Consider the following 13,971-nt stretch of genomic DNA (forward strand, 5'->3'; position numbering starts at 1 on the left):
GCAAGGTTCTTTAGGACAACAAAGACCTCAGTGAAGAAATTCAAGCAGACTTGCATCTTCTGTAGGGCAGAAACCTTGCAAAGAACTTAGCTCATCCTGAATCAAGACCTAAGCCTGGAAGGAGGCAAATCCTGAAGGCTGCTAGGGTGAGGGAAACTGGAAACGACCTCTTGCTGTCAGATTTCACTCATTCGTTTTAACCCAGTGTTTCCCCAAGGCTGCAGAACAAATTCCTTCTGTGCAGGAAGTGCTCGTGTTAATCCAGAGGTTCAAAGCCTGTATGAGGAAATATAATGCTTCCTCCAGGGACTTTTCAGAGAAGAGTGGTTGACCACAAGAAAATAAAAGCTCCTGCAGCTGATCGTAAGCCTGTGTGAGAGGGCTGTTGAGGAGTCACCTAGGAATGAGTGCAATTCCTGTTTATGAGTCAGCAGGGAGGGAGCAGCCCAAGTCAGATTTTGGGAGATGCCTGCGCTGTCTGCCTTTTTTCAGACCATGGGAACTCTGCAGGGAAAATTATGAGATGTGAGGTTGAGGAATGTGGGAATTCAAGGCTCTATAGACCATGCTTATTAGTTGCCTGCTGGGCATGACGACACCTGCAGCAAGCAGAGATGTGAGATCTGATCCAACATTGCTGTGTCATGTTAAGGTAAGGCACTTTGACTTTCTTCCACATCTTGGTCTTCAAAGAGAGAAAAATCTTGTGGGTGTGAATTGCCTCCATCTATGTCTGTATAATGTCTATTTTAGGGAATTTTCTTTGAATTTTCCCAGACAGGTGTTAGATCAAACCTACAATCTCATTCCACTAAGAGAACATAAGTTCATTCCACTGGATTGAAAGGATTTTCTTCTAAGCATCTGTACCCTTCCCAACACAAAGCTAAGGACTGAGGCTTCGAGTGGAACTCCAGTTCTTTAAAACAAAAAGATTCAACCCATCTAGATGTGCTGACTTGATTGTGGATCTCTTCTGAAGAGATATTTGGTATATTTTCCTAGGTAACTGGTACCATGTCGAGGTGCTCTTACACTTTAAAGCACAGATAAATTTGTAACATCTGAATAGAACCATGATAAAACATGTCAGGAAGAGATTTCCAAAAAAAAAAAAGCAAACCTCATTCTTTTGTTCTCCTTTCAGAATAAGCTGGACACCTGCTTTCTAACCTTTTAAAACCTTCTGTTCTTAGAAGCTCCCTACAAACATTGACATGTGTAGGTTGGACAAAGAATTCAGTTCTTGACTGTTTGAGAAGTATAGTAATGCTATTTAAGAATGTTTTGACTTATTTGTCAGCTTTGTCTTCTAACCTATTGTCTCCTTTTAGACAGGTACCCTCTGTTGTTTTGTATTATTTCTCTTTCTGTTTGATTTTTCTTAGTTTTGGTTTCATCTCAACATGGATTGAACATCAAGGGAAAATTATTCTCCCACTTAGCTTTTATGCAACATGAACAAAGGTGTTAGAATGTGATTTTCAGAAAATAAGTCATAATAGTTCTAAATCAAGTTGTGATGTCCCCATTGGGATTACACAGGCTGATCATGTCTGGCTTGAAATCTGGGCTGAAACCATTACAGCTCAATTGAAATCAATTTTGCAAGTGTATTTACTCAGATTGAGATCCATGGAACACAAACACCCCTGGCCTAATAGTGCGTGGAAAATAGAAAAAGCAACTCCTACTCATTTACTATGATAAATGACCACCACAAAATCCTAATGGCCGTGGTGTTCTATCAACATGTTCAGCTCCCATCCAACATCAGGTGGATGGTGGTGGCGGATGAGTGCGGAGCTCAAATTGTGCTCTGAACTTGGCAGGTTCTGGATAATTTAACGAGCTTGATTAAACGCTAAATAAATATTGGTTTTGCAGTTTGCTCACCAGATTTGCTCTTGTATAAGAGAAGCTACAATTACTGTTGCACTGGCAACGGGAACAAACAGTTTAAGAGATCCGTTCAGACTGTGATGAAGGTGTTTGAAGAAAAAAAAAATTGGTGGAATCATGTTTTGCTCTAATGAAAACCCTCTGTTCTGCAGTAACTGAAGAAAATCAGCAAACTCTATTCCTCATGACTTCAATTTAATTGTCAATTTAAAGGTGAAGCAATTTTGTGAAAGGAGGAAGTCACTCAGCAGATCCTATGTAACAGCCTACGAGCTGAGTTCACTTCTTTCAATTTCATATTCTTTGGTTTTGATAAAATTTTCAGTGCTGAAGATATCTGGTTGCATACACATAGTTTAGTATAATACAGTTATATTTACTTCCAATTTTTGCAAATGAGGGACTATTCTTGTAGTGCTCACTTCCTTTGTCTTCACTATATGCATATGTATTTTTGCAGTGAAATGTATGTACACACACAGAGTTGTGTCAGTGAATGCCTAGTTCATTTTTGCACTAAAAAGCCCTCCCAGTGCTTCCAGCTTCAGTTGTAGGAGACAGAACTTCAGATAAGATACTATCTGCTTTGTTCTGGGCAAATATGAGTAGTAAACTGTAGAAACTGTGGTCAGTATTTGTTTCTTTAACCCAGCAGCTGTCCTGTGCTGTGAAGTCCCTATTCACAGTGGGTAATGATTACAGCTTCATAAGATAATGAAAACCTTCATGCCCTTCACACCCTTTTCAGCTGCTTCTGCAAGTGCATTACACTACTGCACACTCTCCTTTACTACATGCACCAATCGTAAAGCTTGGCTAGATATCAACTTCTTTCAATTTTTTGTTGCTTCAGATTCAGTGTTTTTGATTTTGTCCTGTATGTTAATGAAAAATAACTTCACTGGAGTTATACCAAATCATGGCCAGCTTATGAAATGTCTCCTACTGCTCAAGAATGAGGGATATTGGTTTATACTCAGAGATAGGCTCCAGCTGTGTTCCTAGTAAGGAATATAGAAATGCTCAAAACTGCATTTTAAGTTTTGGAGTCAAGAATTAAACTGTTCCTAAGACCTCATCGCTCTTATGAGTCACTGTGGTACCAAATACAAACCTCTTAGTAAAAACACTTTCTACTACCTCTCTTCCCAATTTTCTGCAAAACATCCTCTCCTCTCCTCTCCTCTCCTCTCCTCTCCTCTCCTCTCCTCTCCTCTCCTCTCCTCTCCTCTCCTCTCCTCTCCTCTCCTCTCCTCTCCTCTCCTCTCCTCTCCTCTCCTCTCCTCTCCTCTCCTCTCCTCTCCTCTCCTCTCCTCTCCTCTCCTCTCCTCTCCGTCCTCTCCTCCCCTACCCTCCCCTACCTACCCCTACCCTATCCCAGCCCATCCCATCCCATCCTATTATTTGCACACATATTTACTTGTATCTGACCTCTCTTTCAGGAATACTCAGGGGAAAATTGGTTAAAAAAGGCCCAAAAAGTGCAATGTGTTTCTCTCTGTGCTTAATTCACAATGCTTCTCCCATAAACTTTCCCCTCTGACAGTAAAAATCCTATAAGACTCTTAAAACCAGTTGCAAGTAACCAGGATTTCTTGGCTTTCTCATACACCTGGTGTCAGCTTTGCATTGAGGTAGGAAGGATCATCCTACTTGCCACAACACAGTAGATGAGGATGGAGTGACTCAAGGATCTGCATTTCATTACAAAACTCCTTCTCATGTCCTCATGTCTTTGTCCTGCAGCCAACAGCTGATTTTTTATTGCTGGGCTGTTTGTTAGGAAAAAAAAAAATACAAGAGACATAAGGTAAAGTTGTAATATTAAATACAAGGATTACGTTACAAGAATTTATGCTTGAGACTCTTTATGTGTGCTTGTGCATAGAGCATATAGCATTGCTGCCAGAAAGGGACAAAAAAAAAAATAATAGAAAACACACCAAAGAAGATATTTGGCTGCAAGATGGCAACACACTTATCAGTCATGGGTAAAACCATCAAGCCAAGGGCTTTCCAGGTTTTGGAGACTTTCAGTCCAATAGATACAAGCTGGGTCCCATAGAAAGAGAGGCTATTTGGTTTTGTATTTATGTGCAATAAGTGAAAGCAGAGTCCATGCCTGCTGCCCAGTGTTCAGTGTTCAGTTCTCCCAGGTTCACAGCGCAGCCCCACAGTTGCCAGTATTGGTCACACAGCCATCCTTGATGCTATGGAGTAAATGTAAGACCTCTGCAATGGAAAAATGAAAACATGTGCCTTGGGAAGTGAAGCAGAGAGAAGGTCTATGGAACTCTTGTCCTAGGTAAGATATAAAGGAGAAGTGTTCTGCTGGTCCTCTTGGCTTTTCCTTTGCCTTCTGCATAACCTTTGCTGCTCAACTGGATGCTGTCAGGCATTGAGGATGGGTGAGCTGTTCTGAGACACCCCAGAAGAGGGCAATCATGTAAATCTAGTGCTAGGCATTAGTTCATTTCTGCATATCATGTTGAAAAAAACTAGCAATTTCTAAGACATTCAGTTTAAATGTTGCTTTGGCTTCGAAATGTCACAGTATTTGACCAAGTTCATAGGTGGCATTGGTGGTGGCCACTTCTGAAGGCAATGGAACAGTTTTTAGATCTGGCTTTAAAAAATATGGACCAAGACTCATTCCTGTCTTGTATATTACAGTCCTTCTGATGAAGTCATATTGGCACAATAGTGATGCTTAGTGAAATGTCTGTCTTGTCTGGTACAGTTGTTATCTAATAGTTTCTTTGGAGGAGACTGAGGATACCACTTTCAGCAAAATGCACAGGAACACCCCAAATCCTTGAAAAGCAAAGCCAGGTGCCTTACTTATGCCAACAGTGCTGTGCTGAGTGGCTGGAGGAGACATCTGTATTTGTCTCCACTATTAACATATAAGATGGCTGGTAATGTTTTCTCAAGGCCTGAATCCTCAAAGAGGAAAAGGTGGTTTCTCTCTTAACTGGTAGCTTCACTGGAGTTTCATGGTGTACATGTACATCTACATTGCAGACAGTTGCTGGATGCTGCCCAAATTTCAATCTACACTGACAAGTGAATAGGTCTTCACACTTTTCATAAGTCTTTCAGATGTGGAAGACAACTTAAAAAATTGGGCTCCAAAGCACAGAAGGTGTCTCCTGAAAGACCTCATATATCTTAGTGTTAACATGATGGCTGTCCTGTGCACATTCAGATCTTCTCTACCATCTCAGTGAAGGGCTCACCATGCAGCATATACATCACTTACCAAATTACTCCTTCTCAAGTAGCAGATTTGCTGCCCTAGAAAAAGAGTTTATTTATATCCTACATTTTTTCTAGCACTTCTTACTCTAGTCCTTGGTCCCTCAGTTATGATCATCCCTAGTCCTTGATCCCTAGAAGAAGATCTTAATTGCAATTCCAACACATAGCATCTAGCTACTGTCCAGAGGTTGGCATCCTCCATGCAGAGGTTAATTCATGACCCTATTGCTGTTTCTCTCTTGGGACTTGGTGCTTATGCCAACCATATCAACCAGGCAGGTGGTAAGGTTTTGCTTCCTGCACACTGTTCTGTGTCAAAAGAAATGCTATCAGTTTGTTAGGTTTAAGTGGTTGGATGAAATGCAACTGCCCACCATGTGTGAGGCTGAGAAGGAGCTCTGTGAGTATTAGTGGTATCTCAGTGTTGAATTTAGGCACCTAAAACCAGCAGGACCATCAGCTATAAGAGCTAAAATGCAAGCACTCTTTAGGACTGCATTCATAGACTCTGTAACCAACCATCCTGGCTTTGGATCTGGGTCAGGAGGGTCAGCTCTTTTGATCAAAGCCACACACACTGTCAAAAGTATTATTATTTTTTTCCTCAGTTGGGCAAGTTGCCCAAGCTGTGCCCTCATTTATCCTGTAATAACCTTACAACATTAGCAAGTGTCTCCGTGGGGATCTGAGGACATTTAGCACCTCTCAGAGGAGACTGAGATTTTGCCAGGCCTGGCCCTAGAGCTTTATTTTTCTACCAGAAACACTTTTTGCAAATGGAAGCTGTCAGTAACCCAGATGGGCTGAAGGTTGATAGCAATTTGGTTTAATAGCTCCTTGTGGCTGGTTTTTTTTTTTTTTTTTTTTTTTTTTTTTTTAAACTCTGTCTCTTAATTAAAATGGAAAACAAAAATTCCTGTCAGCGTATGTGCATCTTCTAAGATCTGCCAACAGCATCACATGGCATTCATCGTGTCTCACAAACTGGAGGTTCTTTGAAGCCCTTCCTGGGTTTGTTAATAGGAGAAGATGGTACAGGCACTTCTACATGTCATAGAATCATAGAATCATTGAATTGGTTGGAAAAGACCTTAAAGATCATTAAGCCCAACCACAACCTAACCATACTACCTAACTCCATCAACCCTCTGCTAAATCCTCTCCTTAACAAGAGCTTTAAGACACTGGTTGGAGTTAGAAAGGAATGGGTGGGAAGAAAGATCTTCTGAGGTCACAGCAAGATTTACAAGGGTATTTTTCCCAAGCTCGAAATAGATAATTTCAATAAACTCCATGCAACAAATAATGTGAGGTCTTGTGACTGCGGAATATCTCCCAAGAGATGTCTGTCTACTATGAACCTGCTAAATGTTCTTCAGTGATTCATTCTGCATTTATAAATTAAGCGTAACGATAACAACTTTCCAGTGTTTTGAGGAGTATTTACAATACAGTTCAACACACAAGACTGTTGGCAAGTGTTTTGATTCTTTCTGCTCTCCAAATGCTCAACTGCATGCTATTGGCTTAACATGCCTCTGCACCAAAATGCTGAGAATGATATGGTCTGTATAGTGCTTTTCAAAGGGGAAAGAGGGGGAGTAAAAAGAATAAAAGAGAGACCCAAGAGATGATGTTTGGGAGTTGCCCAGCTGTGTTTCTAATGCTGTGTCTCAGATGCTGGTCAGATTCCAAAGGTAGAAGTTCCTTCCAACCCTATCTGGAAGGGAAAAGAGCCACTGTCAATAAACACGTTTGGGGTACTTTCTCTCAATGAATTTGGAGAGAACCTCTTATTTATTTTTTCAGGGAAGTTTTGAAGCAAGCCAGCTACAGGCTGCAGTTGGGGTCAGGACTGTTCTTGCCAGCTCCCTAAAGGAAAAGTTTTCTCTGGGAGTTTTGTCTAAGCTACAAAGCCCATTCTGAACAATGTGTCCAGACCCAGCTACTATCTTATCTGTGTTAAGAGAACTCTCTATGGTTCAAGTGATGAGCAAGAGGCTGGCACAAGAGGTTATGCCCTAAGGATGTAGAGATGAGATGTGCCATCCATGAAGATGTGCCATCCATATGAAGAAGGCCACCTCTTCTCTCTCTCGTCCAAGTTCTGTGGACTGTACTCTGAAGAAAGAAAGAGCAAGCAAAGTTCCAGGACATGCAATGAGAGTTTGACTGGAGAAGCATGAACCTGGGACCTGATTTAGGTGACATTTTCCCAGGATGACTCTCGTGCAGCAGTCAAGATTGCATTATCACAACTAAGGCCAACTCAGGGCTGAAAATTTATGGATTTGCACCATGATCTAGAGGAAGATTTTCCATGGGAATCCTTTGCAAATCTGCACCATCAGTGCCATTCCTAGCATTGATCTTATTTTGGGCCTAGATCTTGGTTGTGTTGAAGCCAAAGAGAGGTTTTGCTCTTGGCTCCAGAGAAGTTAGGCCAAAGATCATACCTCAGTGAAGTTTCCAAGCCTGAAAATGAAACAGAGCAGTAATGCAAAGGAGTTGCTGTTTTCTATAATTGCTTTCATTGCTGACGTTCTATTTTTCTTCAGTCAATCAACTCCTGATTTAATTATACTTTTGAGGGCCTATGGACACCAGCATTTGCAGGGCCGAGTCCCTAAAGCATTTACAATTCCGCCTTGTTTTTAAATCGACTAATTTGTGTTGCCTGTTAAAACACATTCACTTGTCAAATCTCTTTCTTCAACAGCCTTGCCTTACACCTCGCCTTGACAGTGTAATAATGTCTGAAAAAACAACCTAAAGGCCACTTTCTAACTACAGTCACCCCTCAAATGAACAGCGGTAAGGGGGCAGGGGAGTCAGAAATACTAACCTGCACTCTGGGGTAGTGCTCAGGCTCATTTGTATCACTTGCAAAGACTGGGGAGAGTAAGTGAGCTTCATGCACTTGAGAAAATGCTGGAGAAAAAGAAATCAAGGGGAACTGATGGGAATAGTCCATGCATATTATTAATGGGAGGAGATAAGCTGTGTCCTCTGATCTTGAAGGTCTTTTCCAACCTGAGCAATTCTATGATTCTATGATTCTGTTGTCAATGTGAAGTTTGGGGCTCTGGGATAGATAAGCTGCTTGGTGCCTGATAAATCTTCTGCTTTACTCTGTCTGGGATTTGAATGTGTCTGTCTGGCCCAGAAGATGTGGTCCAAGGTTTCTCAGCAGGGAGATGGTGGAGGTGGTGGAGTCATCATCCTTGGAGGTGTTCCAGAACCATGGAGATGTGGCATTGAGGGTCATGGTCAGTGAGCATGGTGGGGATGGGCTGAAGTTGGACTCGGGGATCTCTGTGGTCCTTTCCAACCATAATGATTCTGTGATTCTAGGATTCTATGATCATGACACTAAATGCAATATTCACGGCACTAAGTTCTATATAAAATGAGAGGAAGGATTAACATCTTCATGTACAGGGAGAATTAATGTAGGAGGAAAGTGATTATACTGGCAGATAGCATAGTGAAGGATTTAGCTAACAGACACGTGTTTGTAGACGTTCATGACAGAGCTGCACTTTTAGCTCATATGCCTTCATGTGTGAGTAACTGCTCTAATAAGGAAACTTGCAGCAGGAAAAGGAGGTTGAAGTTGGGGAAGTGGAGAGCACATGACTGGACCAAAGTGAAAGTATGCATTTAGGTGCTAAAACAGGTGATTTGAACTATGATATTTTTTAGAGTCACCCATGCTGTGGTACCTGGAAAGATGCCTCTGGTCACAGCACAAATGATGCACTAAATGAGTTCTGTTACAGATCCTTCCATGCCCTGTCCATGTAGCACAGAGGCTCCTACAGGCTCTGCTGTCCTCTTCACCTCTCATCCCTGTCCCTGCAAGGGAGGTCAGACTGCAGCAGGATCTGCCCTGTACAAAAAAACAAACCTACTGGGATCTCAAAAGCATGGGATGATCTTTGTGTATCTTTGTGACAGCAATGGAGAAACTGGGGCACAAAGAGATTACCTGAGATGCTTAAGCTCTTTCTGATTTAGCAAAATCAGAAAAAAGTCTGTTTTCCCCTGTATCCCAGTCAGACAGAAATGAGGGCTTAAATCCTGCATTATCATCTAGTTTCAAATGCAGCTGTAATGTACAAGAAGAGAGGCAGAGCTCTGGAGAGCTGACATGGGTGATACCCCCTTATCTTATGACCACATCTACTGTGGGACCTCCTCAACTGCCATCTTTTTGAAACCTTCTCTTCAAGACAGAGACCCAAATAAGTGTCACACACACAGCACCTGGAGCAGCCAAAGAGTTAAATCATTTCCCATCAGCATTTATATGGGGTACAGAAACAACTTTTCCTACTGCATCCGCAGCTGCCAGCAGAACTCAGTGACAGCTTTATAAATCACACCTGAAGCAAATAAAAATGCCGTGTCCAGAATGAGCCCTTATCTCTTTTTGTTTGTGTTTGGCTATTTTGTTTCTAAAGGTCACGGGTGGAAGCAGAAGGAGCAGTCACTGGGTGATGTATGTTGTCTTTGGCACGGAGTGACTGATTTTCTGTTAGGGCACTGTAACACAAATGTGAATGGAAGAAGTGGGGGAGAGAAGAAGTGAGAAAAACTATGAAGCAAACAGTGAAAGAAAAAAAAGGAGGGAAAAAAATAAAAAGAAAAAAAGAAATGTATTTGCAATAGCCTCCAAAATACATGGAACACAAAGCAGCTGTTAAGGAAAAAATGGGAAGAACAGATGAAAAACAAGGAGTTCAGCCAGTTCTATGTTTTGGTAAATGATGGAGAACCGTATTATTATGTGTCCAGGAGGGAAAGATTCCCTTTAGTCTGATGCTTCTTATATCTCATCTTAACCTGCTTAAGATGGCTAACCATCTTAACCCCCACATACTTTATCAGGGGTCATCATAAGAAAAAATATGAGTTTACTCACATAATCATGAATAGTTCTGCCTGGAAAAAAGGTGGGAAGTGGGAGAGGGTGCTGTTACAGAGTCATTGCACTTGCTCAGCAGGAAGTAAGAAGGTTCAGATCTGAGATTTTTCCTTGATGATCTACACAGTGTCTCTAAAATCTTATGTCTGGGCTGGGTCATTACTTTCAGAAGGGCTTTGATTTCTAAGATTTAGATGATGCAAAGCTCACTGCTCTGTTGGGAAATTATTTCAGAGGTTAATATCCCAAATTATAAAAAATAAGGAATTCAGTTGAATCTGAATGTGCCTAATGTTAACTCTACGTCAGTGAAATTTAGATCATCTAGCTGTACAACAACATTTTGTCCAAGGAGGTTGTGGATGCCCCATCCCTGCAGGCATTCAAGGCCAGGCTGGATGTGGCTCTGGGCCACATGAGTTGGAGATCATGCACGTAGCAGGGGGTTTGAAACTAGATGATCATTCCCCAATTCAAAGAAAAATAATTTGACTAAGGTCCCCTAAGTCCTGGTGCTGGAGCAACCAAGCAAGCACAAGTAGGACCAGTTTAATATACATCAAATTAGACACCACGAACATTAGTCATTTGAAAAAAAAGTAAGCCAATTCATGTCCAGCTCAGGAACTCAAAGCACTTTGAAAACATGAAGAAATTAAACCACATGTCCTGCTTGAGGTAGGTGAAGTATTTTTATCCCCATTTTACGGCTGGGTAAACTCAGATAGCGAGAGGTTAAGTGACTTGTTCAGTGTCACAGTTGGTTGGGGAATGGAAGAAGTGAAGCAACAGGAAGAGCCTGACCTGGGGCATGTGTTTGTGTGTGCATGTGTTTATGCACACTTGCTCAATAGTTTCTTTCCCTATAAACCACGTAGCTCTGTTTCATGGAGTTGCAAGCACATGCCTTGTACAGGGTGTTGGAATGAAGCACGTGGATGAAAGAATAAAGATGAGGTCAAACAGGAACATAAGGACAAGTTGGCACAATAGCAGCTGGATAAAAGGATTAAGGAGTCGGCTGGGTTGTAGAAACAGGAAACACTGTCTCTTTCTGAAGTGTTTGGAATTAGTTCAAAGTGCCCTGCATGGGATGTAAAAGCCCTGGGCTTTAAGGGGAGCAGGCAGGCCCAGCATACATGCTTAGATGTGACCCAACAGAGCTAGAAGCAAGATGAATCAGCAGCTCTAGCCAAGACTGTGAAACCAAGGAGCCTAAATTCAGTTTCTCACTTCTTGTGGTGTTGCCTTGGGTGACTTGAGCAAGCAGCTGGCCATGCTGTTCAATTTTTTTCTGTCAGAAGTCTAGAATGGGCATGAATCAGCTCCCTGTCCATGCCCAAAGGCCACTGGATGTACCAAAAAACATCTGAGTCTTTGGCACAGGCCTGGCAGATAAGACACAGGACTCAAAGAGGACACAGCTCTCTGGAGCAGTAGCTGAAGGTCTTGTTGATACTCCATGGCACTAGATGGACCTGAGTCTTCCCTTTGGTTGTATAAGTAGGTCAGTGTCTCCATGTGAACTAGAGCTATCCAGGTATGCATGGACAATTGCATTTAAGATGTCCTTACTTTCAGCTGCTGATCCAAATGGCTTCAGCACTGTCATTTCTTCCAGCTCCGTATCAATGTACTGACAGTTTTTCCTTGCTAGGCATCTCTCATTAGAGAGCTGGATTAAATCTCTAACCACTACAGCCATTGGCTCCCAAAGAGGTGTCTGTGTTAGCCTACAGGTCACTCTAAATGTCAACCTGAACACCTACATTTGTCTGAGACTGTCTTTTCCAGATCTCTATATGGGGAACAAAGCAACAGAGGGTTCTAACCTACTCCCAGCTGGCTCAGCTTGAGAGCTAAATCAAATGAATCCCACCTTTACTCACTTTATTGCTCTATTTATTAGCATTTCCAAACTTTGAAAACGGCTTATGGTAATGACAGTGGAAAATTGATACTACTTGCATTCTCCATTCAGAGTCTGAGTAGCTGCAAATACTCCGTCGTTTGCTTAAAGAAGAGAGATTATCTCAAACACCCATTAAAACAAATCAGTGGAGTAGGATCGTTGCCTGGACTTGTGAAGGGATTTAGGAAAGGATGCTCATTAGCCAGGACAGACAGCCTGGAACACCAGTAGGACATGGAAGGCCAACTCTATCTATAGTCATTTGCTATTTAAGTCACATACCACTCTGAAATGTGAACAAAAATAAGTTGTTCTCGTTAAAATAAGCTCAGTCAGTGGAACAAAATCTATTTAAATATCTCCTACACCAGAAGGGAAACGAAGTTGTGAAATGCTTTCAATCAGACAAAGCAAGCAGAATAGGTACGTTGCTTAGGAGCAGTGCTGAATAGCCCCTTGAAAATGGGGTCTACCTTATGTGTGCACACATCTATGATTGTTCGTGAAACATTAAATCCATATTTTGGGAGCATTTTAGATATGAAGTATTTATTTCTTTGTTTTGCTTTAAATAATACTCTGACACCTAAATGAAAACAAAATCCCACTGGTTAGGCTAGCTATGGAATAAAATCATTCTCAACCAAAGAAGTAATTCTGGGGAGCTTTTTATTTCAACAAGAAAAAGTGAAACAATTGATTTAAAAGTAAACTTTAAATAATTCATCACTCTTCTTTCTGCTTCTATTCCCCATGCATCCTCACTCCAGTTCTGTAAGGCAGATACAGGCAGTACCACAGTTGGATTTAATCTCTAGAAGTGGGTGGCTGGTGCTGGTGCTGCTACCTGGGGGATATGATCCAGTCTGTGTTTATTATTAGATGTTATTAAAGGTCTTCTATTAAAAGATATGTCTATTAAAGTTATTACAGCACTAAGCTATGTTTCAACAGGCCTCTACTGCAGAGGCTGCAGTATCCTGTATGGTGTAACACAATAAGCCTATTTCAGTTCTATTCTTCCACATTATCTTTACATTGCATGATCATCCTGGGCAGAAATTATTTTTACACAACACCTAAGGAAATGGATGCCTATTCTGCTGGCCTTTTAATTAATACGAATCATGAATTATACTGCACATAGGTATTATTTGACTTATGATCCTTGGTTTTCACTGCTCATGTTGTCACCTACATGGATGCTATCCCCTAAAACTCCTGCAAATCCCAAACCAGAATTCAGCCATCAGCCTTCCATGGTGACACCGGTTTGCTTCTATGGAGACAGTGACATCCTGAGGATGTCTGACCAATGAAAGATTTCAGGTAATGAAAAAGCAACAGGGATCAGACATTTATCTGAGACATGGATCCTGTTTGTTTTTCCATGCTTGTTCTGAAACAAACAGAAATTGTCATTGTCGAAGAAATGAAATTCTTTACAGAGAGAAATTCTTTATAGAAAGAGTGGTGAGGTGCTGGCACAGGCTGCCCAGAGAGGTTGTGGATGCCCCATCCCTGGAGGTGTTCAAGGCCAGATTGGATGGGGCCCTAAGTAGCCTGGTCTAGTATTAAATGAGGAGGTTGATGACCCTGCACGTGGCAGGGGGTTGGAGATTCATGATCCTTGAGGTCCCTTCCAACCCTTGCCATTCTGTGATTCTGTGAAGAAATAACCCATTCTGGATAAAAAGGGCATATATGGTTTTGTGTGCTTGCTGTTTATCTGCCAACTCAGCCACAGGGCAAGATACAATTTTTTTAAACCAGCAGTCAGGGAAGAGCAAGAGGCAGTTTCAGCAGTGATCGACAGTAGGTGGAGAGCAATGGTCAGTGGAAATCAAAGTTCTGTGGCTGTAGAAGGAACTTAGGGGGTCAGTTCAGCTGCTGGGCATAGATAGCAACAGCCAGTTGGGTTCCTTCAGGTGTTTTGGTTGGGTTCCTTCAGGTGTTTTGCACATGC

General features: G+C 41.7%; 1 long non-coding RNA gene across 1 annotated transcript in view; it reads left to right on the plus strand.

The window, feature by feature from the left end:
* The first annotated feature begins 358 nt into the window (after nt 1–358).
* The window catches only part of LOC149917615 (uncharacterized), a 43,557-nt gene continuing 29,944 nt past the window's right edge, over nt 359–13,971 (plus strand). The window contains exon 1 of the long non-coding RNA XR_016467938.1: nt 359–652. This is a non-coding gene — a long non-coding RNA (uncharacterized LOC149917615). The remainder of the gene's footprint in view (nt 653–13,971) is intronic.

Source organism: Phasianus colchicus, chromosome 6 (assembly GCF_987193195.1).
Source record: "Phasianus colchicus chromosome 6, bPhaCol1.hap1.1, whole genome shotgun sequence".
Taxonomy (NCBI): Eukaryota; Metazoa; Chordata; class Aves; order Galliformes; family Phasianidae; genus Phasianus; species Phasianus colchicus.